This window comes from Apis florea, unplaced genomic scaffold (assembly GCF_048593485.1).
Source record: "Apis florea isolate Af1SG1 unplaced genomic scaffold, ASM4859348v1 contig_3764_pilon, whole genome shotgun sequence".
In the NCBI taxonomy this organism is placed as follows: domain Eukaryota; kingdom Metazoa; phylum Arthropoda; class Insecta; order Hymenoptera; family Apidae; genus Apis; species Apis florea.
This window is the reverse complement of record NW_028256841.1, coordinates 336,369-350,945: the sequence shown is the minus strand read 5'-3', so window position 1 is coordinate 350,945 and position 14,577 is coordinate 336,369. Positions and strand designations below refer to the sequence as shown.

The window sequence follows — 14,577 nt, the reverse complement described above, 5'->3', positions numbered from 1 at the left end:
ACGTCTCGTATAAATCTTGAATTTTGCCGGGGCGGGTAGTCCGTGGCAAGGGGCGGTCATGTCCTCCTCGTCGTATTCACTCTCGTCCCCCTTCCTTCTCGCGCCGCGAGAAGGCGCATAAGTCGGTCCTTGTCGGCCGTCCGGCTCTCTCTGTCCCGCGAATAGGTCGGCGCCGTTCTCGCCCACGCGTAGCCCGCTAGGAGAAGCAGAAGCGGCGAGCTTTCGAATCCGGACGGTAGAGGAGCCACCGTCCGGGGCAGCGGCCAAGAGGGGCCACCGGCTTTCCTCCGCTTGCTGGCCGGCGCGCGTGTTTCTCTCCCTTCGGCTTACAGCATCCGCCGGAGCTTCTCCTCTCTCCGCCTACGCGGTGCGAGTGTGCCGTGTGCGCCAGTGCGCCCGCAAGCCCGCAAGTTCGCGCTCCGCCACGCAGCCCAAGCTCTCTCTAGCCGCGCGCTGATCGGCCACGTTCGTCAGCCGGGCCCCACGCAAAAAGGCAGCGGGGCCGCGCGCGAGCCGACTGGACACACACGACGGACGATTTCTTACTTGGTAAAGATTCGAAGACGTAACACTTAACGGATTGGACTCGACGGGCCGGCTTGGCGAGCAAACGCGTTCCGAGAAGAAGAACAGTTTATACGTGTATATATATATGTATACACATGTGTATAGATATATATATATATATATCCAAGGAAACCGATCGTTCTTATATTATTGTATTATTAGTACGTATTTAAACGCTCGCCGCTCGAGGAAACAGTTCGACGACGTGGTGTGACACGTAACACGAGTGGGAAACACACTCGAAACACGCGCGCTCCTAAATCCGACAACGCACGAGAAAGAAGAAAACCGGGCAGTGACTGTGAGGAAACGAACAGGATATCACGGACCGCTATCCAGTGCGCTGTTTTCGTTTGTGAACACACCGTTTACGCACGTCCTCGAACACGTCTTCTTGGGATTCGCCGCGATCGCACAGGTGAGTCCACCGGGATTTTTCTCCTTCCTTTTTCTTTTCTTTTTTTGCTCTTCTCCTCTCCTCGATTCCTCTTTTTCCAAACGGAACGATTCTTTCACGAGGTGAAATATCTCGAAGATTTTTTTCGAATGTACGTTGTTCAAACGTAATTACGAATTATCGTCAGACAGGATATCGAATAAACGTGTGTGATTCCCCTATGCTTTCGATAGTTTTTCGTTTCTTTCTTCATTTATTTGTTCGTTATTCACGATATTTCGCAACGAGGTTGAAGGAAACTGGTTTAGACTAGTGTCATTATTCAAAGTGTTTCCGTTCAATACTCGTAACCCTGTCTTTTGTAAAGATAATCGTTTTAATTATTACTTTTACTTTTCTTTCGTGTTTTCTTCTTCCAGTGAGAAGGATTTATAAATATCTTTGTTTCCTCCCCGTTTAGAACTACGATTAATTATTAATTCTGGTTGCTCGATCGAATTGTTTTCGCGGTATAGTGTTGTTTCGAAGGTGAAGGATATGTTTTTTCATTCACGATTAGACGATTTCTCCCCTCGGTCTGAGTGGCTTGTCTGTCATCCACGGATACATTCCCCTTATTGTAGCCGCTTCTCGAGCAAAGATGCGTGTCCGATTGTGTGGTGACACTCGTGGTGATAGTGTACAGTGGTGGTGGTGGTGATAATTGTGGGCCTAAACAACGCGATTAAACGGCATGATCGCGATACGAGGCGGTACAAATTTCGGGATCTAATTGACGAATTCGTGACACGAATCGCCCTGAATGAAACAGTGAACAGAAAGTGACGTTTGTTTCTAAGAATTCGTTTGAAAAACACGTGTCGAGTGTCGGATAATTTCGCGTAAAAAAAAAAAAAATAAATAAATAAATAAATAAAATAAATAAAGATCCATCGACATAAAGTGACAATTACGTAACATTAATATCGCGATTATTAAATCGCGAAAGGCAATCGTGGAGGTGCGAGTATAATGAAAATCAAAGTCACGTGTGCGCTTAATTAAAATATTGCGAATATGAATGTTTCATTACCGAACATATTAATATTTCAACACCGTGTAACGCCAATAAACATACGTCGTTGAAAAATTGTGCAATTGTTGTGCAAAACGGAAAATAGAAGAATTTTTCAACACCAAATACGAATCTCCGCCTAATTTGAGAAATCGTAGTCGGTGAAAATCGTATGGATAAACGGACGTGTTTCGATTTGAACAGAAACGGGATTAAAATCAACGTCGTTTAATTGTTATAAAATTTGCAGAACGATCCATTTCTTTTTCTACCTCTAAATAATCGTGAAAAAGTATAAACAAGTTGAATTTTGAATAATAACAAAAATATAGAACATCATAATTGTGAAACGTGTTTTTGTGCGTGTAATAAAAAGTAGGTACTGTCGATTCTCGTCAGACTATACGCCCGGAACAACTCTTCCGTCGGAAGTCGGTCGTGTTTAGAAAGCAAACACTGCAAATCAACTGAAATAGAGCAAAATAGAATACCATCGATCCCCTAAAACAAATTTCTATTGAATGTTAAATTAAAAAATTCGAATACCATTTACGTAAATAAAATTGATCGATCGGGACAAAAATCTAACGTTCGAATAAACCGAGAATAAACAATCTCAAAAAAATATTTTCAAAATCTTTACCGAAAACGATCGTTCTAATATTCGTTCTAATAATCAATTAACAACAACAACAACAACACTTTCGTGCTGCACTTATTGAAACGCTTAAATTTCGCATAAACTCGAAGGAACTCGTCGAGAGATGATAATTCTCGAGAAAAATTCTCCATTTAAAACGCACAATCACCACCACGAAATAATCTGCCGAAATAAATTCCCGAATTGGCTGCGTTGGAGGCTGCAGAGAATGGTCTTCGGCGTAATCACGAGAACTCCATTGAGTACGAAAAATTAGACACTTCCACGATACTACAAAGGCCCCCCGATCGTGGCGGCGTCCCCGTGGAACTGAGGGTCCGAAAATGAGTATCCAGTATTCGATCGCGAATCCGGTGGAACCAGTTTCGCCGGTCCGAGGGCGAGAAGGGTTGGTAGAAAAGAAAGGGTTGGAAAAAAGAAAAGGGAGAAGGAAGAAAGGAAAGGAAGAAGGAAAAGGAAAGGAAGAAAGAGAGAAAGGAAAGAGAGACGCACGAGCAAGGGCGGTCGTGCGGGAAGGGTTACTGGCGGAACGCGGAAGCGTTTTGTTGTTGAAATACCGCGTGGCAGTTGGCAACTCGATCGATGACCGCGTATAAACAGCTAATAATCAAACGAATCGTGTCATAAACAATCCCACGATGGGGAGGGGGGCGGTAGAGTGGTGGTAAAAGTATAAATGAGTTTCGATCGCGGAGTGGGGTGGACCGGGCCGCGGGGGTGGGAGGTGATCAGTTTGAAAAGCACAGGAAAACTCGACCCGTTGAAAAATTTCGTTTCGATGTCCAGCTTCCATTTCGATGTTTCCAATTTTCGGGTTACACCGACGTGTTGTTCCCTGATTTTTCCATCATTTCTGGATTTTTCCCCGTTTTTTCCAGACCTTCGTCTAATCTCGTTCAATCCACTCGACCGGTATTATATGAATATAACCGCGATAGAATAACCGCGAACAATTTGCAAAGTAAATTTCTATTAATTTTGTATTTCGCGCTTCGCGTGACAATTTATATTATTTCTTTTTTTCTTTTTTACGTTGATATAATCGAACGCGTCGAAAGTAATAATTGCCATTTTCTATACGACGATAATATACCGATTATAATAAGTGGTATAACCGATATTTCTGATGTCTTTTCGAAGATTCTGGAAAGAATAACACGGAAAGAGAAACACTTGATGCGCTTGATCGATCTCGAATCGGATCTTGTTCAATCGATGCCCAACTTCTGAATCATTGGATGCGTTCAGATTTTGCGTAGGTTGCATTGAATACGTCGCGCGCATTTGATCAAGTCCGCGCTGCTACTTTGAAAAGCTGAACGGTACTTTTGCGTTGAAAGGTTTCATTGACGTTTGTTCTTGTTTCTATTAAATCGTAGAGGCGATTGCACACGCTGCGGGAAAGAAACGAGCTCGTTCCACTGCGAGAAGTCAGACAGTCGGGTATGCTCGGTTTTATTCATCTTACTCTGCACACGGCATGTCACTAGATCAAAACGTATCTCAGACTCGTCCTGCTTAAACCGTTGTTCTCGTGTTAAATTTATATTTCCATTTCGTATTGAGACTCGTACCTGTTCTTCTCGTAAGATCTTCTCTTATCGAAATAATTGATTCTTCTCAAAATTTGCATTGTATCCAATCGAAAAGGAGTGACAGGCGAAAATCTAGGGAAAACGGAGGAGCATTTTTGCAAACACTCACACTTTCCAAAATCTAGCAAAATTTTTCCATCTCAAAATCAAAGTTGATATCGTGTACACTCCCGTGTATAAATCTCGTAGGAACGTAACACGGATCACAGGCTGTATTTCATTCTTCTCTCTGTCATCCATCGCCAGTTTAATCTTTCGCATCCCTTTACGCTTCGTGTCAACACTTCCGTTAAAACCAGACAGACCACTCTGTCCCTTCGCTAACTCGCAAAACCGGATTCGAACGGGGCGCGGAATCTTTTCGAGACCCAGTCGAACAAATCCAACCCCTTATTCCCCTTTAATCGGGGGGGATGAAAAAGAAAAAAAGTCCGAAATTCTGACCTCTTTCTCTCTATCTCGCGAGAAGGAAAAAAGAAACGAAAAAAAAAAAAAAAAGAAAGAAAGAAGAAACCAGATTCGAGAAGAATCTGGGCGAAAACTAAAACCCCGGAGGTAGCAGCAGGTAGCAATAGTCCGATCAGAAAGAAACCGGGGCGAAAGTGATCTTGCCGGCCACGTCACAGCGACACTACGCTGGAATTGAATACATACATACGTCGAAGATCGATGTGCCTAAAAAAAGGTTCGAAAAAAAAAAGAAGAAGAGAGAGAAAGAAAGGAAAAAAAAACAACAACACACTGACAACAATATATATATATATATATACATATATATACCGATTCTGTGAAAAAGCACGAGGTCGTTCCCGTTGTTGTCATCTCCCGCTGGTGGGAGACCGAGGGTGGTCAAGGTGGGGGGTATGTATGTTCCGAGGGTGAACGGTATGATAACGTCGAACAGGTCGACACGCGATGTATCGGTCGGAGAAGAGAGGAAAAAAAGGGGTGCAGGGGAGGGGAGGGTAGAGGATTGAAGGTTGCCCCCGAAAGAATCGAAAGTCCCGTCGAGTCGAAAGGAGAGGGAGAAAGAGAGAGAGAGGGCGCGATCGAGCGAAGAAGAAAGGAGTAGGAGAGGGTTGAAATGGGGTTGGGGGTTGCTTGCAAGGGCTAGTGCATAGAAAAGAGAGAGAGGAGGGATCGGGAAGAAGGGGTAGCCCGGTGTCGAAGCGAGAAGGGGTATATAGATGGTAGAGAAGGTATAAGGTGGGGTGGAAGGAAAAGTCTGTAGGTTTGGTAGGGGTAGGAGGCGAGGGTGAGTGGGTTAACTGCAAAACCCGATCGCCCGTGTTTTTATCTTAAGACGACTCTCGGAGTAGAAGCCGCGTAGGAGACGGAGAGAAGAAGGGGATCGGTGGTTCTGGAAGGGGTTCTTCTCAAACCTCGAGCAGGTCCAGCTGGAGGGGTAGAAACGACAGCGGCGGCGGCGGCGGCGGCGTGGACGTCGGCGGCGGTGGCGGCGTGCGTCGCGGGGTATCGAGGTTTCTGGTGGTGGCAGTGCTGGACCGTCTGGGGGTGGGTGGGGGGTGGCAGTCTCGCTCCTACGGAAGAAATGGTGGGGATAAGACTACCCTCGGAGGCAGGAGTGCGTTTGCGCCGCCGCCGTGGAGGTGGCATCGGGTGCTAAGGGTTGCTTATTCGCCCCAGTCCCTGGCGGCGGAGGGGTGGTCTCTCTCTCGCCCGCTCACGACGGGGGTGGGGAACCCCTCGTCCCCGACTGCAGGGTTAGGGTGGTCTTTAGGTCTGTCAGTAGCAAAGCGGCGGCCTCATCATACGGAGCTGCCGGGCTGACCAGCCAGGCCGAAATCACTTAAGACGCGTACACCTTGTAATATAACCACCGTAGAGGCGCGCGCGCGCTCCCGCGTCGTTCGAACTCACACACGTACATACATACACACATACATACACATATATATATATATAACACACGTAACATACACCGATATACACGGCTTACCCAACATTACGTACATGTGTGTACACGTAAACGCGCGCGCGCGACCAAAATTGTATATGTATATATAAGCTCGTACACGCACCAACACTGCGACTCACATACGCACAACTGCCCAACCAATACAGGTCGATTCATTCGCGTCACACACGGTGATCCATGACACACGGTTGTGCCGAGAACAACGCGCACTGCTCTATCTTATACGTGCACCGAGATACATCGAGCCAGTGGACGAACGCGAGCGCGAGTTATCGGCCTTCGGTGCTTCTGAGTAAACGTACGCGACACTAAAGGACACGGTACGGAGAATACGTCGTGCGGACACGCGTACGTGAACAGTGGTGGTACGACAGTTTTAGACAGGAGGTGAGATGTGAGAGGTGGGGTACACACCGGACCAGTGTGTGGTGCTCGTCAAGTAAAGAAACGCGAAAGGACGAGGTGATTCGGTGCGTGAGGAACCCTAGAAAGAGAGAGAGAGAGAGAGAGAGAGAGGGAAAGAGAGAGAGAAAGAGGAGGAAACGGGATCTATATGTGTCGTGATTGGTATTCGTCGTTGTGTACGTCGTCGATGCCAGTTATCGTCACGATGAAACGATCGTGGATTAGTTTACCGCCGTAACAGGACGTGGTTAGTTTGTTCTCGTGGATGAAAGATGCTCGGGATTGTATAGAGGAAAGATGACCGGACAGTATCGCGTTGGTCAGGCACAGTGTGAAAGAACATTGTGAGGTGCCGGTGGAAGGCAGACGGGATCCCCCCTGCTTTTTCGTCACCTTGGTCCAGTGCTTCGTCGACCTTCGACCGAGACTGTTGTGTTCCTACGTACACCTCCTATGTGATCGACTCGACTGTTCGTTTAAACAACCTCGTGTTATAATAATATATATATATATATATATATACTACGTCGTGACTCAGTGTGACACGTGTATTTTTTATCGTCCGGATAACGTGGCTGCGTCGAGAATAATATAAGGTAATACATCGTGACGTCCCCCCCCCCTCCCGCCCCCTCTTGTTGACATGTGTTTCGCTGTTCGGACGAGTTCAAGTGATTCCAGTGATTATCACAGATCCACGGAATATTCTTGGATTTCGGTCGACTTCGGTTGTGCCTCGAAATATATTATCGACAATTATTCCGTGATAATCGGGAAAGAAACATGTGCTACGAGAAATTTGGCCAGAATATTGACCCATCTTCTTTGTGAGATTCGATGGTTTTATATCGCGTAGAAAGAGTTTTGACCGATCGAACGAAAAGGACATCGTGATGTATATACATACATATATGTATATATATATGTATATATCTTTTTCTTTCCCGATTATTGTGAAGTGTATAATAAAAATTAACCGTTTCAGTGAACGACAGTTTGATCCGTTTGAAATTTTGAAATAGAATACGTGGTGGAACGACAAGTATATAGCCGAGTCTCATGAAAAATTTCGTTTGTCAAAATTTCGGCGACGATAAATTCATGGTTGTTAGCCGGTGACTCTATCAGTGGCCACGGATTGTAATTTTAATGAAGCCGCCTTTTGCGATTTGTACGGAAACCGTTGTTCGACAGTGATTGCGTGCTGTTTTTCAAGCTCAATGAACACGCGGGCCGGTGTTTAACATACACGCATAAACACACACACACACACACAACATACGCGAGTACACACGGAGGGAGAGAGAGTGAGAGAGAGAGAGAGATAAAGAGAGGAAGAGCGTGAGAGAACGAGAGAGTATTTAAAAAAAAAAAGGGAAAAAAGAAAAACGCGTTCGCTTGTCGAACAGCATTGAAAAGAGCAGCGGATCGTATTATTCGGTGGTGTTTAATTGAGATTTAATTGACCCCTCCATTATTCATTGCGATTGTCAATGAGCGGTTTACGCGGTGTATGCAACCAGTGTTTCACTTTCGTTCCCTCGAATACTTACAACGAAATACATTTTATGTTTTTTCTGTTTTTTTTTTTTTTTTTTTTTTTTGCGTTGTGTTGTGTTGCATTTTTATTTACTCCTTCTCCTTTGTCTTCTCCTTTGATTTCCCTTGATTTCGCAAGTTTGATCCGTGCAAGTTTCGCGTCACTCGCTCTAGCGATGATTCGACGATTCATTCGATTATTCTTTCGTTTCGTTCGAAACGAGAGAGAAATCTAGCAGGAAATAAGAAGAAGGAAAAATTCATATATATAGAAAAGATTCTTGCACTGTCAAATTACTCTTACGATTTTAAGTTAAATTTAAATTTCTTTGGTACCTCTGTAATTTATTCGCGCGTTGATTCACCCGTGTCACGGCGTGAAAATTTCGATAATTTCGCTCGGAGGAAACGGGTTACGGGCAAGAATAAAGGGGGATACGAATAAAAAGGAATGAGCCGAATGAGCACCGTGACAACGATTAATTAGCACGGGAACGAGAGCATTGCAGCGACGTATCGAGAAGAATGGGTACGCGTGACGTTTCAGTAATCATTTTAAACCCATTTCGTCATTCCAGTCCGCCCCCTCCGTCGGGAATCTTTCGTATCGGGCCATAGACACGTTCCCCTCCCCTCCCCATCCTCCCCTTCCCCTCCTCCCTCGCGATATGCATCGCGTTCATTGCCACTCTCTCCCTGGTTTTTGTCCATCGTCAAGTGGATTCCATCCAATAATGCATCAAAATCGTACTGTCACCCAATGAACACCGATATTTCACTCTGTCGCGCCTATCTATCCGACAGCTGCCCTTAATAAATCGTTCAAACACGGGTCGTCCTTAACACGCTCCTAAATCCGAAGAATTAAATTTAAACAAAGGATCTCTTTTATTGGGAGGGAGGAAAGGGTTAATTCAGAAGTTTCGAACCGAGAGGGAGTTTCATTGGTCGATTCGACGTGGATTGAAACGCGAGTCGAAGAAGTGGATTCAGATCGTCGAAGTCGGACCTCGGAAACGCCTCTTAGTGGTAACAGACGTGTCTGGTCAGACGGCGACCAGACTACACAGGGGTTGCGATTGTCGTGCGTATGCAATGGTAAAGCTTCATTGAAGGGAATTATATTTATTATGATCAATAACTAAAACTCTGTTCATCGAGTAACTGGCTACCAGTGTTCGGTGTGCTGTTCGTTTATTTATCAGAAGCGAGAAACACTTGAGTTTGTTCTTCGATCCTCAATAATTCAACCTGACGTTGTTATTTCGGTGCCGTATATAACGTTTCCCAGGGGGGATTTCTTTCTCCTTCGTATGGCTCCTGACATGTTCCAATTATCGATGTTAATTAGTTCAACTTGTTATCACGGAATGTACTCAAAACGATACAAAATTTTCTATGAAACTGTAATCGATTTTAAATTTCGTCTATTTATTTAGCGATTTTTATTAAATTTCAAAGATCCTAGAATTCGAAATTCCAACCTTCGATCAGAGTACATTTCATTCGATAAAAGGCCTAATATACCCTTTCCCTTTTTCTTAAACTCGATGGAAAATTAATAGAAAAAAAAAAAAAAAAAACGAGTGACTCGTCCTTCTTTATCAAAAAACAAATTCAAAAGATGAATCATACGCGTCGCACGAAATGTCACTCGACTGCATCATCGAAAAGTGAATAATATCTTCGTCAAATTCGACGAGAAGAGAGCTGCGTTTCTTCTGCGTTTTTTGAAGAAGCAAGAGAGAAAGAGAGAGAGAGAGAGAGAGAGAGGAAAAACTATGCCCTTCTTCGATAATTCTTTGATTCGTAAGGGGCCTTTGACCTATAATCAGCGTACGTGTCGAACAATACGGGGCAGCTGTCACTGTCCCTGTCTCTGTCGCTGTCGTCCGTTATCAACATCTGCCTCGTAAAGCAGCGCGTTCCGCGTATGCATGTACGTGCACGCACCTACACACGCGTACCACGGGTGCAAACAACGCCGGAGCCAGCATAATCTACGACAGCTTCGAATTCAGAGTTTCACGCTTATCGCGAGCACTCCTTCCAATATTTGTTCTCGGCGAAAGGGGGATCGAGTGACTTTTATCAAATGGATGTATTGTCACCGAGAGAATGGACTACGCTTTCCCACACGGGAACAGCCTCCTTAACGTTCCGCGATCGGTTTCCACGGGGTTCGTTAACCACGCACGGCGTGGCACAAAGCTCGCCTCGTCGTCCGTAAGGAAACTCCTCCCTTGCTTTCGACCGCCGATTTGACAGCTCGATTCGACAGCGTAACGATGGTGTCGCTTGTTTCTGGCTGACGAAAAAAAAAAAAAAAAAAAAAAAGGAAGAAAGAAAGAAAGGAGGAAAGGAAAAAAGAAAGAGAAGTTGAATGCGATCGTGAATTCGATTCGAGGTCGTTCAATTAGTAACGAACCGTGGATGAAAACGACCGTGGTGGATGGTTGGAATTTTTTTGTGCAATTTATATTACACCACTTTTGCGTGTCGTGAAAAAGAATCGATTATCGAATTTTATGGAGCCTGTAAAAGTTGTCGTGAAAGAGGAGGATAACGCAGTTGCTAATTACTCTGATGATTCCTTTCGTCCTTGATCCGAAAGTCTGAAGCGCTTCGAATCGATCGTTGTTTTGGTTATTTATGCAAATTTTAAAATTGTGTGAAAATTAAGCAATTTTTTTTTTTGTTTTGAAAGTGAATTTTTCTTTTTGGAAAGGAATTTGAAGGTTAAGATAAAGAAAAGCGAGGAGGGAAATGATAATGATGACAAGAATTTTTTCAATCGATTGTTTGAAAAGCTTCTTTGATTAATGATTTAAGCAATCTGTCACGTTTTATCGCGAATTGTTAAGTCATATTACGCGGAAGTTGGTCTTTTCCATCGAATATGTCATATGTCAGGGATCTTTACAGTATGCTTTAATAACCAGATAAGAAAATCAAATATTCACACAGCGGTACGACACTTATAATTTCAGCAATAAACTTAATGAAATATACCATCAGACGAATCCATTTTTCTCAAAGAAAGTACATTTTGCGTAAAAATATTCCTACGATAATAGAGAAACGAAAGATTCGATTCTTTTTAAAAAAAAAAAACATTTCTTATATATCTTTTCCTATTATTTACCATTCATGAGATTCATATATTTAATCATTCGAACGATGATGAAATGTCTCATTTTGAGAAAAATTGGTAGAAAAAATTCGAGGATGAAATCCGCCGACGGATTTCTTCGTTGCTTAGGTTCTTAGGTCTCCGCGATCCACGGATCTTAATTAATTTTCCTAAAACCAATTTGCCACGGGGATCACGCGAAATCTCGGTAGCACCGAGTCGGCGAAAACTTTTTCCTCGAGCGCGGGTGTTCGAGGCTTAAAACCGGGTATACGTTGCCTAATGAAATCTCAGAATCTCGCCATTAGGAATCCCGGGGGTGCGTCGCGTTTCTCAAACTTCTCGTTCACTTCGCCCGCGAAACTTGAGCTCCGCTTCCGGCTTAACTTTACGCCGCGTTCCGGCAACGTCACCCAACGCGGCGACTCTTTGATTTGAAGAGGAAACGGAGTCAATTTCGCATTTCAACTCTTGCCTGAAATTTTACATTTATTTTCGAAATATTTCGAACGATATCTTTTAGAAAATATGTTAGAAAAATGATAAGAATGTTTATTATTTCCTCGTGTAATTATTTTTTTCTATCAGGGAGGAATATTGGAACGAAACATCTATAAAAATTCTATTAAATTGTAAGTTTCAGATTGGATAAAAAAAAAAATCATGTGTCTCGAACGTATAGATTTTGGCAAAATGAAATTTTAAAGAAACAAATGAATCTTAAAAATACTAAATTACAAGTTCATTTAATTTCTGATGAACTGCTCCAATTGATTCAACTGTAAAAGTCATTTTTCATTCAAGACATTAAATATATTCGCGAAGATCGAACGATTAGGCGAGTTTCCAAACGCTGTCTCGCTTCATCCACTGCTAAGTTTTCAGAATGCAGGGTTATGTGTTGGCAAGTGTTGAGAACGACGACTGTTCCCAAATGACGGCCGTTGTCAGAATTCGCTAAGTTTTCGAGTGGCGCGCCGTGACGCATCTTAACGTATCCTTGTCATCGTTTGAGCAACAAAAGTTTCATCGTTGTCGAGCCTAATCTCGCGAGAGTCGCGAGTTACACAACGCGAATATCATTTAATGGAAATATCGTCCCAACACTAGGCAGCCGTTCTTACCGTTCAATTTGTAAGTGATTAGACAACATTTTTAACAATTGTTATATGACACAATATATAGGAAATAATTATGAAATATTTCTCAATTTATCTTGTCGCGATCTTTTCGCGTCTTAAATCATTTCGATAATATAAATTAACAGATTTCAAAATAATATTCTTCTGTGTTCCATCCAAAAATATCTTTCTATATAATCTTTCTTTTGTTCGAGAGACAATTTTCCACCAATCGCTAAAAAAAGTAACGCTCTCTTCCGTCAATCATAATTACAACGAGTTTCTTCTTACATGCAAAAATACGATTCTAAACGTCCTTAATACGTCAATTGATAAGCGTCTTAATTAATAGGACGTGATAAAAACCAATAATCGAATATTAACCGATCAATGTCCCCAGCGGGAAAAAAGTTAGAATTTACCGATGTCTCGAACCATCTATAATTTATCTCCTTGGGTCAATCACGAAGAAAGAATTGCCGTTTATTCGATTCCAAGCATCGAAAAAAAAAAAGAAAAAAATTAATCGAATTTACTTTTCTATCCATCGATTACCCGAAGATCCTACACACACGTGTACACGTGTTCACCTCGGCTCCTCGAACAAAGGAAAGGAAGAGGAGGGGTTGAAAAAGTGGAAGAAGAAGGGAGAGAAAGAGGGAGAGAAACGATCGCGGCTGGGAAACAACATTCGCGCACCGTAGCCGTGAAAATGAAATCGAGAACAATAAAAGAGCACAGGAAGATGGAGGGCCGGGGCGCCCCTTGTTTTTGAAAGATTTCAGGCCACGCAGCGGACTTTTACGAGCCCTCCGCGAAGGAACCTCCGCCGCTTCTAAGCTCGTTGAAACAAATGTAGCCGAATGCCGGCCTATTTGCATACTCATTGTGCCTATAAGTGCTTCACCCTAAAGCCTGGTTGGCTGCTCTCTCGTCGACGATGGTATCAAGCTGGAGGAGGAGACGAAAATTTCGTGATCAACTCCTCTAACCGACCAAGATTTATCCTCCAAATTAACGATGCTCGTCTTTCTTTCTTTTCTCTTCTTTTTTTTTTTTTTTTCAATGCTCACGGTATCGTTATATGTTTCGCGATATCCAAAATCACACGCGCGCGCGATAGAGCTTATTTTTCCTCGAATATTTCGAAGCCGAAATATTCGATTTCACCGGTGATGAAAAATAATTTCATTGGTATCTGATTGAAACGATATATGTCGGGAGAAAAAAGGGAGGGGGAAGGGAAAACAAAAATGGAAGCCGTAAAAGTTCTTACAAGCGACGTTTAGTATCGACGTTACGTATAATCATTTTTACAGTTTCACGAGCTTAACAGGGGAAAATGTTAAAAGGATTCCCGGTTAAAATTTTATCCTCTGCTCTATTATTATTTAAATTGCGGGGGAAAAAAATCGGATGGAGGGAAATATATCCCCGAGCGACGGAGGATGAAAATATGGATGAGGAGTTGCGCCGCGGAGAGAGAGTTTTGGAGAACGTGGACGCCTTGACGAAATCATACTCTTACAGTTGAGAAATCGCTCTTATCGGTCCCCGTTTAATATCTCACTTCCGCCAACAATTAAGAGAAAACCGCAGAATATTCTTTCTTCGATGGAAAAAAACTTCCTTGAATCGACACACGATGGTTATCAACCGTTAATTACGGTCAGTTAATCGAAGGAAAACCAATTTTCCGATGAACTTCGAATCAAGGAACTATCGTTGGGAGATTGGATACTTTTTACCAATGGTTGATTACGAGGATCGTTTGAATTTCTCGTTCTGCATGTCTTTTTGTTGATACATCGGTGAGATATATATTTTTCTATCGAGATCGATACGGCAAATATGAAAAATTGATGGAGCCGAGAAGATTTCGGAGACGTTTCATGATTCTAATTAAAAAAAGAAAAAAAAAAACAACGAAGAAATCCTTTAATTAGAAATAATTTAAAATAGACTCATAATAATCCATTATCTCACGTTAAATAGAAAGATTTGGTTATTTATAAGAATATCCCGAATCGATATTTTCTTAAGAAACAAGAATTTTAAATATTCTGTAGTTATTTATTAATTGCACGAATACACAATGATATAGATACAAAATTGAATTTCACATACTCTCTAATTATATATTAATTCTTTTAGTGTCAAATTTTT

The 14,577-nt window shown here is 42.7% G+C and overlaps 1 long non-coding RNA gene across 1 annotated transcript in view; it reads left to right on the top strand.

The window, feature by feature from the left end:
- Positions 1 to 371: 371 nt before the first annotated feature.
- LOC147656460 (uncharacterized) overlaps positions 372 to 14,577 on the top strand; it is a 108,572-nt gene continuing 94,366 nt past the window's right edge. Inside the window, exon 1 of the long non-coding RNA XR_015294392.1 lies at positions 372 to 985. This is a non-coding gene — a long non-coding RNA (uncharacterized LOC147656460). The remainder of the gene's footprint in view (positions 986 to 14,577) is intronic.